At 48.6% G+C, this 12,183-nt stretch overlaps 1 long non-coding RNA gene across 1 annotated transcript; it reads right to left on the bottom strand.

Annotated features, from left to right (window-relative positions):
- Window positions 1-3,553: 3,553 nt before the first annotated feature.
- Window positions 3,554-11,068, bottom strand: LOC124669412. Its single transcript, XR_006992184.1, has 3 exons — window positions 10,983-11,068; window positions 3,938-4,076; window positions 3,554-3,855 (listed from the first exon to the last, which is right to left on the bottom strand). It is a non-coding gene; the product is annotated as an uncharacterized LOC124669412 (long non-coding RNA).
- Window positions 11,069-12,183: the final 1,115 nt, after the last annotated feature.

The raw sequence follows: 12,183 nt of genomic DNA, 5'->3' as shown, positions 1-12,183 counted from the left end.
GTGGGATTTTTCCGCCCCATTGAGGGACACGGTGTGGCGTCTCGGGAAGGACTATGCTGTACCACAGTGGAGCCCTCATCTTCTCAACATCAACAAACCCCATCTCTTGAAGCTAATGATGCACCAACCTAAGAACAAGAACAGACCCTCCCTCTAGTGTGCAAGATCAAGGACAAGATCAACCAAGGATTCATGATGGCTCCGATGAGTATCCATTTGATATTTCCTCCTCGCCAAATGATGTCCAAGATCAAGCACATGATGTTGAGCACTCTGAAGAAATTGAGGAAGCTCAAGTTGAAGGTCAAGACGGGGACCCAAATGATCAAGTTGATCAAGTGATACCTCCAAGGCCAAGAATTTGCACACAACAATTAGAAGCCAAAGCACATGAACAACAACATGAATGTCACAAAGGGAATCAACCCCGGAACAGTAACCCGATGGAACCCTAACCCTACTAGATATGTTATACATGTCACAAATCGAGCGCCTACAAGCCATATACGGGTAGGTCTACGGTAAACAAGGGCCGGTGAGGGATTTTTGAAGCCTTACAGACATGGCCGAGCCTCTGAAGAAGGTCGAAGTAGAGGCAGTGCAGGGGTGGCGGATGCGGTAGGGAATCAGCGTCGAAGTCGAAGCAACGGAGGAGGCGGGGAATTTATGGGCATGACAGGGACCGACACGATGACTCGCGCTTCTTCCCCGCATGCAGAGAAGCCTCACTTCGCGCTCCATGGGGCATGCATCCGTGGAAACGGCTGAATCGGGCATACCAGTTGGGCCTGGCCCCGAACTGCTTTGATGCTGCGGGCCAAGATTTTGAGGAAGCACATGCATCCAATCGCCACATTTTTAGCTTCCAAGGGTCTGTTTAGGGGTCGTGCGACCTACCAATCGCGGCCTATGTGGCTGCACGGGTCGGTACAACATGAAAAGTAGCATTACCTCTTTTCCGAAAAAGCATATTTTTTGCGAAAAAGCTTTTAGAAAAGGCTAGTTACCGATAAGTCTTACGCCAGGCGTTATGGGGCCCGCACTCAATCCCGCCCGTTCAGTATTGCTGGAGAATCGCGCGCGTCTCTTTCTAACAAAGAACCCTCAACTTTCTGCTAATAAGGAAGTAGTCCAAAGAAAGGGGCGGTATAAATAGCCCAACTCGGGCAAGAAACCCTAGATATTTTCCCCACCCACAAATATTCAGCCGCCGGCCACCTCAAGGGCCTCCTTCGCGCGGGAGCTCCGTCCTGCCGTGCTCCGGTCGGCCGCGCCGCCTACCTCCACCCGGCCGCTCTCCCCCGGCGCGGGAGCCACGACCCCGACGGCCGCCGTGCGGCAAACCGCACCGTCGCCGCGCACAGCCGCCCCTCGGCCGCCATCCCTCGCCGCCTCCCCTCGTCGCCGTCCGTCGTCACCCTCCCCGCCTCCCCACGCCTTTCTCCGGTGCCAGCATGGCCAGGTGAGGCGGAGGTCGAGCCCCAGCGGCGGACTCTAGCGAGATCTAATTTTTTTTAGGGTCTTTTTTCTTTCTTTCTTAGGATCTGTTTGAATGTCCTTTGATCCAGTAGTTGTGTGGATCTTGTATGAATAAATGAATCCAATTTTTTTTCAAATGGATCTTCTAAAGATTTTTTGATGGATACCTTTTTGACTGTGTTGGATATTCATGCAAGATTTATTCTCTTATGAAGATCTGTGAAGAAAATGCAGAGATCGGATAAACGTATCCAACGGTGTTTCATATGATTTTCCATGGATACCTATACAAGGATCTATGAATATACACTGCTTTGTATGAAGATCCTCACACAACTTTTAGATATCCATCTTCAATTTTGGAAGAACTTCAGCTGACAACAATAGATCCTTACTGAAATTCCTGAAGAACTTTATAAACAACAAGGACTGCTTGATATAAATGTGGTAAAACTTGGGGTCTTTTTCGCAAAAATGAGGTACCAAGTCCGCTAGTTACTAGATACGTTTCTTATAATGAAGTTTAAGGTTAACCTAGCAATTCAAAATTTTGGCACGATCCCTCGGCTTTTCTGGCCCTTCTCATAACATATCATTAATAGATTATAAAAGCACAGCTCAAGCACCCTTAAACAGTACATAAATCAGCTTCGAACTCATCGCCAAGGCAGCCCACCTCCTGCCGGACCCCTGGCCATCAGCAGTAGTAATAATTAATAAGACCACCATCACCAGCTGCAATACCGCGTCTGAGATGCATGCTTTCCTTCTCCATCGCTGGAGCCAGTGTAAGCTTACATCTAAGATACGTCTTGGATGCTGAAATGGAAGAAAAAAAACTGTCTCTCCTGTTCCTGGATCGCATGTCTCTGAAAGTGTAAACCATTCTGCCCAGAACATGCACTTGTTATTTCTGCTTTCCGAAGTAAACACTTGCAACCGCCACTTGTAATTTCTTCTATGGGAGTAAGTTTTGCATGTGCCGAAACTGTGATACACATATAACTAGAACTGGCATGACACTGCTTATTTCAAACTATTTTAAAAAAAACCACGCCTGCACAGAAGAACGGATACTATGATCCCACCACAACTCGTTGATAACAACAAGATCTAATTATACGGCATGGTTAATCATCATCAAAGGAACTTGCATTGTATCTGGCATTCATATAAAGTGTTTAACAATCAGAAAACATGTGTGTAGCAAAAAAGGATAATTGTTCTAACACATTATACCACTAGAAGAGTTTATCACATTGCATCGAAGCAAAAATATGCAATGACAGTCACATGTGCAATGATTCTAACTTTGCGTAGAGCGGCACATATGGTAGATATGGCGGCTCGCATTCTCCATCATTGCAGACCACTTTGGCTTGTTGGCGATTCATGTTGTAGCACATGACTGGACCCATAGAGAAAAAGATAGTGTTACGGTCGGGATGGATCAGGATCAAATCATCTATCTCTCCAATGTGTAAAGCTTCAATGCTATGCTTCAGTATCCACTCGTCTTTGTCATAGTCCTTGAGAGCATAAACTACTATTCGGGTAACACTTAAATCATCATAATCATCATCCTCACCATAGTCACTTTTAAAACCAGCAAAATGCAAGTGTCCCTGTGACTGCTGAAGAATAGCATCTTGCACGAAGGAAGGGGAATCAAAGAACATCCAAGTTTCCCCCTCCTTGTGCACCATAGCTACACATGGGCACAACACGTCATGGTCATAGCAGTAAAGATGCAGATAGCCATTGAGAAAGACAGCTCCTGAGCCACCAGTATGGAGACCAATATATCGGTCCCATCCTTTCTCCTTATAAATCCATCTTCCGGTTGTCGATGAATACAGATACGCTCCGGTGATATAACGGTCACTATCGTGGTTACCCTCCAGCAGCACAAACACATGGAAATGGGAAGACACAGCGCGATCAAAGCCCAACCGTGTTGTGCCCACCTCGCCGTTGTAGCCGGAGTCAGGCAACATGACCCACATCTCTGTGACGGGATTGAACACGACGTAACGGAACTCATTACCCTGGGTGTAGCAGCCGCATAGGAGGAGGCCGTCGCAGCAGTCCAAAAGTTCCAGCTGCCCGCAGTTGGGCAGAAATGCGAAAGATGTGTCAATCAGAGGGTAGCTGCTCTCCGTTACACTGGTAAACTGGATAACTGATTCGTCGTTGTTGCAGAAGAACCCGACCAGGGTTTGGGGTAGCTTTCTGCGGTGCTCGGGGTGGTCGATGAGTCCGAGCCAGTGCTTGGAGACACACTTAAAGCGGCAGAGTGATTTGACGGGCACACGCGAGAGGATATCAACAAGGAGGTCATCGGGGAGTCTCTCCGCTGCCGTCTCAAAGGAGGATCTGTACAAAGAGAAGTGGATGAGAGGTTAGGCAATAGGTAAAGAAAGGAGAGAAAGTTTGCCATGCTTGCTGCTTTTCATACTTGAGTCGAGTTGAAGCACGGCCTTGAGCACAGCGGCGCCGAGCCTTGCCAACCATATTCAGATCCACACGTGCTTTATCTCTCCATAAATGCTGGTATCTCCAATACCTAATTTAGTTCCGTGGCGAGCACCGAATAACTAGTAAAAAGTAACGAATTAGAATACTTATGAAGAATATTGTAATGAATAAAATAAAATAATGTGGTGGGTATATATATGCCAATGATGGTAAGATAACAGTAACTTTCAAACAATTTTAAGATGTTTATGTTATACTGTGATTCCTTAGACAGCTGTATTATTATTTTTTATAAATTTTGGTTCATGAAAGCAAAGAGAGGAGAAGCTAATGTGGATGCCACATATGTCACCTATTTACTACAACACATTAGTCTGATCATATCTTAGTTCTGTGTCTAGGATTGGATAATTCCATTCTTACCGTCTTTCTATCAGTTTCTCTTCTTGCTTTATGTATAACCATGTTAGTCAAGATGAGGCTATGGCTGCAGACATGGATGCCAAGGAGATGGTCATGGTGTGACGAGTTCATGAGCCTTGTGCCCTTTAGGAGGTTGGTCGTGTCTTTGGTTCCTACCTGTTTTTTCCACATGATCGTGGTGTAAAACATCTCCTTTGTCTTCTTTTGATGTATTGTATTGTAGTAATTGATTAAAAATCTATATGTTTTCTTCAATCCATGCAATGTATTTTTCTACCGTTGCTACCGCGGGAGCTCTGCCAGTGCCCTTTGCCTGCATACAAGGTCTACGTCAGGGGCGCTTCTTGCCTGCAGAGTGAGAGATATTCTACGAGGAGAGGAGGTTCAAAGTGAGATAGATCGGATGTGTTCTAATGCTTGTGATCTCTGTCGAGTGTTGAATGCTCCCGCTTTGCTTTGAGTTGAAGAGAGCAGTAGTGAGCTAGACACTCTTGTGTAGTTGTCAACATCATAAATAATTGAGTGCAGTTCTAATTTCTAAGTAAGCTAAGAATCAACAAGCACTGACGTGTTCCAACTTTTGGGCTAAATCTGATGCAAAAGACGATGAAGGAGGTGACAATGTAGAGGATTATCACGAAAACTGGATCTAAGAACATCATCTCTGATGCAACAATGGAGGAAAGCTAGGGAGCCATTAGAGCTAGCTGCTGCTGCTTCCTGAGACTAAGTTTACCATTTCCATCTTATAACTGCAATCTACGCAACCACTATATTTATATCGTACAACAGACTACAAACTGTGCAAACGATTTTATAACTTTGTTGGTTCTTATTTTGTCAAAAACTTCTAATAACTGTGTAAGAAGCACAACCTTTTGCAATCAAGAAAATCTGAAAGGGGAAATCAATTTTATGTGATTGCAGTTTTTTCTGTAATATTTTTGAAGGTTTGAATTTCTATCTCAGTCATGTTAATTACCTTTTCGTATTTTATCTAGCTCTACTGGTTCATTGCAAATTTTAGAACTACAGTGGGTGTCACCTCGATCGAACTGGTACATTTTTTTGCCCGACAAATGCGCTTCTCTTATTATAGGGTCATTTTTACTTGAAGCTACAACCCTTCTTCATAATACATGTCCACAGGTTCTTCTGTTGTTTTTTCTCGGTCATGTTGCTGAACTAATATAGCATCATTATCAACAAATGTATAAGATTACGCATGCGTTTTGATGAACTAATATAGCATCATTATCATTTTTTTCTGTTTATCCACCTGTCCTTAATGGTGGAAATCAAGGCTCCTTTGGGACTTATGAACCTTGTGAAATTATCGTGGAACTTGCTAGATTTCTCACAACTTTGAAGCAGCAATCTCTCTGAAGTCATGGGCTATGGGAATGAGCGACAAGTTAACACTACTGGAGGAGGGGGGGGGTGGCATCCTTGTCATGCCTATCGGACTCTATGTTTTATGTGTGTGTCCATGAGAGAGAGAGAGGGAGGTGGAAAGTCTTTTTGTGTTTGGAAAAAGCGTAATACCGAGTGTAGATGTTAAATCGGAAAGGTTTGAACCAACTCTCTTGGTGTCGTGTTACCTATATGAATTGTTACTCCATGTACGAACCGACATCAAATCCCAACAACAATATGAAATAGAAGTATGTTGTGAAACATATCAAGAAGATGACTTGTCAGTTTCAGCAGCACAAATTACAACAACAAAGCCTTTATTCCTAAACAAGTTGGGGTAGGCTAGAGGTGAAACCCATAAGATCTCGTAACCAACTCATGGTTTTGGCACATGAATAGCAAGCTTCCACGCGGCTCTTTCCATGGCTAGTTCTTTGGTGATACTCTAGTCCTTCAGATCTCTCTTTACGGAATCATCCCATATCAAGTATGGTCTACCACATCCACTCTTGACATTATCAACACGCTTTAGTCGTCCACTATGCACTGGAGCTTCTGGAGGCCTGCGCTGAATATGCCCAAACCATCTTAGACGATGTTGGACAAGCTTCTCTGCAATCGGTGCTACCCAAACTCTATCTCGTATATCATCATTCCAAACTCCGTCCTTCCTCGTGTGGCCACACATCAATCTCAACATGCGCATCTCCGCCACACCTAACTGTTGAACATGCCGCCTTTTAGTCGGCCAACACTCAGCACCATACAACATTGCGGGTCAAACCGCCGTCCTATAGAATTTGCCTTTTAGCTTTTGTGGCACTCTCTTATCACAAAGAATGCCAGAAGCTTGGCGCCACTTAATCCATCCGGCTTTGATCCGGTGGTTCACATCTTCATCAATATCTCCATCCTTGTGCAGGATTGACCCCAAGTATCGAAAGGTGTCCTTCTGAGGCACCACCTGCCCATCCAGGCTAACCTCCTCCTCCTCGTGCCTAGTAGTACTAAAACCGCACATCATGTACTCAGTTTTAGTTCTACTAAGTCTAAGAGCATCTCCAGTCGCGTCCCCCAAACCGTCCCCCAAACCGCGCCGGATTGAGCGTTTGGGGGACGTGTTTCGTTCGTGCCGCGTTTGGGGGACGTCGCTCCCCAGTCGCGTCCCCCAAACAAAATTTCGCAAATTTTAAACTTAACTAGATTCGATTAGATTCGTCTAAACTTACATAGATTCGAACGAAAATTGACTAACTTTAAAACTAAATCTAATCTAGAACCACTTGCGGCGGCCGGAGGCGTCGTAGTACTGCTGGAAGTTGTACATCTCGTCGGTGACGACCTCCTGCTTGCCGCGCTCGTCGACGGGCTCGTCCACGGGCTCGTCCTTCACCAAGCCGCTTGGTCCTGCCTCGCCATCGTCGGTGAGGTCCACCAGCGGCTTGCCGGAGTCGCGGATGGACATGGCGATCGCCGCGTCCAGGTCGCCCCTCCGAGCGTCCTTGTCGTCCATGGACGCCATGAACGCCGCCCGCAGCCCCGGGCAGTCCTCGGGGTCGTCGCCGCTGGCGATGAGCCGCTGCTGCCGCTCGTACACCGCCGGCAGCGCCGCCTGCGACGCTTCCTCCGGCTCCTCCTTCACCTCCGGCTTCGGGATGAGGAGGGCGCCGCCGCGCCTCCCTTGCTGCCGCCCGCTGCCGCTACCGCCACGCCTCGTGTTGACAGGGCGTCGCCGGCTCCTCCTTGACCTCCCGTTTGGGGACGGTGTAGGGCGCCGACCGGTACGACGAGGACGGCGTCGATCGCGCCGGTCCCGAGGAAGAAGAGTGCGAGGAGGACGAGTACGTCGTCCTCCTCGGCTGCCATTGAGGAGACGGCGGCGGCGACGACGGCATCTCCAGCCTTGGAGCGCCGTTGCGGAGGCCGCGGATGACGTTCTCGAGGGTGCGCCCCGGAACGCCCCAGAACAGGGCGCGGCCTTCCCTGTTCCAGCTATTGGGGCCGCCGACGAGCCCGTCGGTGCTGTGCATCTCGACGTCATACTTCGCCTGGAAGTACGACGTCCACCAGGCGTCGTTGTTGTCGACCGCCCACGTCGGATCCAACCGCTCCTGGCGGGTGAGTTGAGCCCGACGGGCCTTGACGGCGTCCCACCATTAGTCCGTGCGCGGCTTCGGCGGCGGCGGAACGCCAATGCCGTTCACGGCCATCTTCCAGCCGCCGCTGCTTGGCAGCCGCATGTCCGGCGGGACTGGATACCGGGCGTGGTACAGCGCCCACGCCTCCGCCACGGTGAGGCTACCGCGGCCGAAGCCGTTCGCCGCGGCGATCTTGCGGGAGGACGAGCTCGACATTTTTTGAGCGGCGAGGAGAGGATCCGGGAAGGGGAGGCGGCGGCGACGAGAAGGATTATGATGAGCGGCGATAACTGGAGGGCGTCTTAAAACAGCGGCGGCAGCGGGTGGTTGCACGCAATAACTCCGGCGCGGACGGCCACGCGGCCATGCACGACGAGACGCGTCCCTGCGTCGCCTGGGAAAACAGGGACGCCATTAACGTCGCTTGACCAAAGGTAGGCGACGGGGTTTTAGCCTTCCGTGCCGCTGACGCGTCGGGCCCGCGTCGGTTGGCCTCGCTTGTTGTGTCCGGCGTCCCCGGAGCGTCCCCTGTGGGACGGGGACGGGCTCGGGGCACCGGACACCGTATCGGGCCGCGCCGGACAAAAATGGGCTTTGGGGGACGCGGCTGGAACGCTTTTTTTGTCCGGCGCGCCCCAAATCGCTTTGGGGGACGGTTTGGGGGACGCGACTGGAGATGCTCTAAAACCTTTCGATTCCAGGGTTTGTCTCCAAAGTTCTAACTTCCTATTGACCCCCGTTCGACTATCATTGATTAGGACCACATCATCCGCAAAGAGCATACACCATGGGATATCTCCTTGTCTTACCCTCAGTAAAAGTGGTGTTAAAATTTGAAATGATGATTAATATGGTCTATTACTTCCTTTATGGTCATTATATTTACACAAGCGCGGTGTGGAAAAAAAATTAAAATCCGTGGCAACACACATGCATTCAACTAGTAACAATAAGAATGTGAAACATTCACTTAGGATAAGATGTTACCAACAGGCTACTTGCCATATGTCAAACTCCCCCCCGTCCACCCTCTTACCAATCATTAGCACAGTAAGATTGTTTTTATTTTCTTGGCGTCTAAGGTTATTTCAGCCCAAAAGCCAAGACACTTAAGTTTCCCTTGTTTGAATGAAAATACCCCCACCGTTCGCTAATAATATAAGATAATTTAGCTTTTAGTAGATTCATCTATTTTGGTATGTATCTAGTCTACTTTTAATGTATAGATTCACTCAGTACGATGCATATCTAGCTTATTTTAAAATGTCTAAAGCGTCTTATATTTATTTATAAACAGAAGAAGTAGTTTTCTCTAATATACTCATAGATAACAGATAAAACAGAATTCTATTCATTTCCTTCATATGGTAGTTGAGTGAGTAATAAAATCACTAGATTATGTAACTTCCCAAGTCAAACGACAAGATGTGATGTAAGAGTTGAATGTATATACACATACATTTCTTTAATTATATCTACTTGCACTTGTTTTGTCTATGATAGCACGCAGGCACATGGAAGGTTCTTTGTTTGTACATATGAAACTAGTCATTACAAACCCAATTGATTGATTTACATATGAACCGCTCATTCCTTCTCGAAATAGGCTTTCGCTCCACTTTATAAAAAAATGCTAGAAACAATTGAAATGATACAAAATGGTGAGGAAGTCCTCTTACAAAGCAAATCAAAAGAAACGACAAATGAGAGGCAAGCGGATGCCCCCAACTCAAAGTCGAGCATGAAATCGGAGAGCCACACTAGGCAACTTAGACTCAACTTAGACTATCGAGCATGAATGAAATCGCGGCTCCTGATAAATCATCGGGCTACACTTGCACCAAACACAACAAGCAATTGTTGGAGAGGGCCACCTACCCTCTCAATCCGGACCAAGAAGCGTCGATCCTGCCCACGAATAGCTACGACCAAAATATGCCAACGAGGTTACGTGTAAGATATAGGAGACCAATAAGGTCATCCGAAGCCAGAGCCGAAGAATCTTCACGTTAGGTACAAGGCGAACTCGAAGCCACAACCAGCAGATCCCTAAGCTCCACGAGAATGCCTACAAGAGGGTAACGATGCAGTACAACACCGTTGCTGCTGAGTCCAAATATGGAACTAGCGTTTTCACCCAGAGCCCTAACACGAAAAGGAAACCCACAACGATGCCCACAAGAGCGACACTCGTAAGCATCGCCGCAACTGGTGCCATAATGCGGAGCTTTCGCTCAGAACCTTGCGATGCCACCCAAGGGTTGCCGAAAGAACCCGACAAGAGGGCCACCGCCAACAACTCGAGCTCTCTCGATCTAGACCAGGGAGCCGCCACCGTGAAGCCGACAACACGATGATCCCTCGCTGCCTCCCCTCGTTGCCCTGCAGCCAAACGAAGACGCGAACACCATCGCTGCAATGCTGTCTGCCGTAAAGACAAACACGCAGCCTCTCCATCCGAGGTCGCCGCCACAACGTCCACGGTCGCGCAATAGCAAGACACAAACACCAACGAACAGGCAGAGAAGGTCGCCATATCCAAGCCTACCTGGCCCACATGCGGCCAGCGAGGGAAGGTATGGCGGCGGAGGGTGTCCGGTACAGCGGGCACAACATCTCTGCACCAACCACCCGGTTACATAGAAGACCCCGCCTGGGCACACCGGGCCCACGCGCAAGCCAACGCACCGCCGCCGGCCAGACAAGTTCCGTGCAACAGTTTGACCTGGTGTTATAAGATGAACATCCTGTGCTGCTTTTGGTTGATATAGAAGTATTGCAATAAACGTAGAACTCACAGGCCAGCCACTTGACAGGAGAAATCAACATCTACGCAATCAACCTCGACTCTCCTTGGGTGTCACGTTTTTAACAGCAGAAAAAAAATGAGTGCATCAAGTTGACATGCCCAGTAACTTGATAAACCAAATTCATAACCAATTTGAGAAAAATAGCATGCGCACACAGCCAGTTTGATGTTTCATTCTGTTCTAAAAACACGAGACGCAGTCATGGCACAAAAGAGAGTCAAGAACAGGGGGAGCTCACCTTGTGGGTATTGCAGGTTGAGGTGGAAGACGCCGGCGAAGACGTTCGTGGGCTTTCCCAAGGGTGGGACGAGTAGAAGGAGGCCGGGAGATTCCGGACGGCTGGCGGTGGCTAGCGGCGTAGGTGGCCTGGCGGCTAGGGTTCCATGACCGCCGCCATCGGGAAGAAAAGACGCCGAGTCGAAATGTTTTCGTGACCGAGGCTTCAGCTGGGCTTCAAATAGGCCTCGCTGCTTGGCCCCAAGAAAATGCGTTTGCGTGAAGTGTGGTCACGTTGTAGTGTGTCGAGTTGGACGCACGCATGTGGAGCGGACGTGAACGTACTCCTTTGATTGCAAAGCTGCGTAGTGACACGGCCTGCGCCTCTCCCCTTTGATGCGTAACGACCAGTGGCGGATTCAAGATTTTCATTAGGGCATCTCCAGCGGCGCGACACAACGGTCACCGTGACCGGAAATGCGTCTGGCACCACCTTCAGTGGAGCGACGCAAAGTGACCGGGCCGTCTGCGGAGACGCAAACCTGGCCCAAATATGCGCCAGGTTTGCGTCTATGCGGACGCTGCGCGGACGTGCAAAGTGTCCGCTCGGTCCTCGCACGGGCCCGCCTGGCAGCGGCACAACTACTTCGTCTTCCGCGGCGTTACTTCCGGGCGGCGTGATGCGTGTAGTTGATACGTTCGTTGGGAACCCCAAGAGGAAGGTGTGATGCGCACAGCGGCAAGTTTCCCTCAGTAAGAAACCAAGGTTTAATCGAACCAGGAGGAGTCAAGAAGCACGTTGAAGGTTGATGGCGGCGGGATGTAGTGCGGCGCAACACCAGAGATTCCGGCGCCAACGTGGAACCTGCACAACACAACCAAAGTACTTTGCCCCAACGAAACAGTGAGGTTGTCAATCTCACCGGCTTGCTGTAACAAAGGATTAGATGTATAGTGTGGATGATGATTGTTTGCAGAAAACAGTAAAACAAGTATTGCAGTAGATTGTATGCGATGTAAAGAATAGGACCGGGGTCCACAGTTCACTAGAGGTGTCTCTCCCATAAGATAAAAGCATGTTGGGTGAACAAATTACAGTCGGGCAATTGACAAATAGAGAGGGCATAACAATGCACATACATGTCATGATAAATATAGTGAGATTTAATTGGGCATTACGACAAAGTACATAGACCGCTATCCAGCATGCATCTATGCCTAAA

This window comes from Lolium rigidum, chromosome 1 (assembly GCF_022539505.1).
Source record: "Lolium rigidum isolate FL_2022 chromosome 1, APGP_CSIRO_Lrig_0.1, whole genome shotgun sequence".
In the NCBI taxonomy this organism is placed as follows: domain Eukaryota; kingdom Viridiplantae; phylum Streptophyta; class Magnoliopsida; order Poales; family Poaceae; genus Lolium; species Lolium rigidum.
This window is presented reverse-complemented; position numbering and strand designations above follow the sequence as displayed.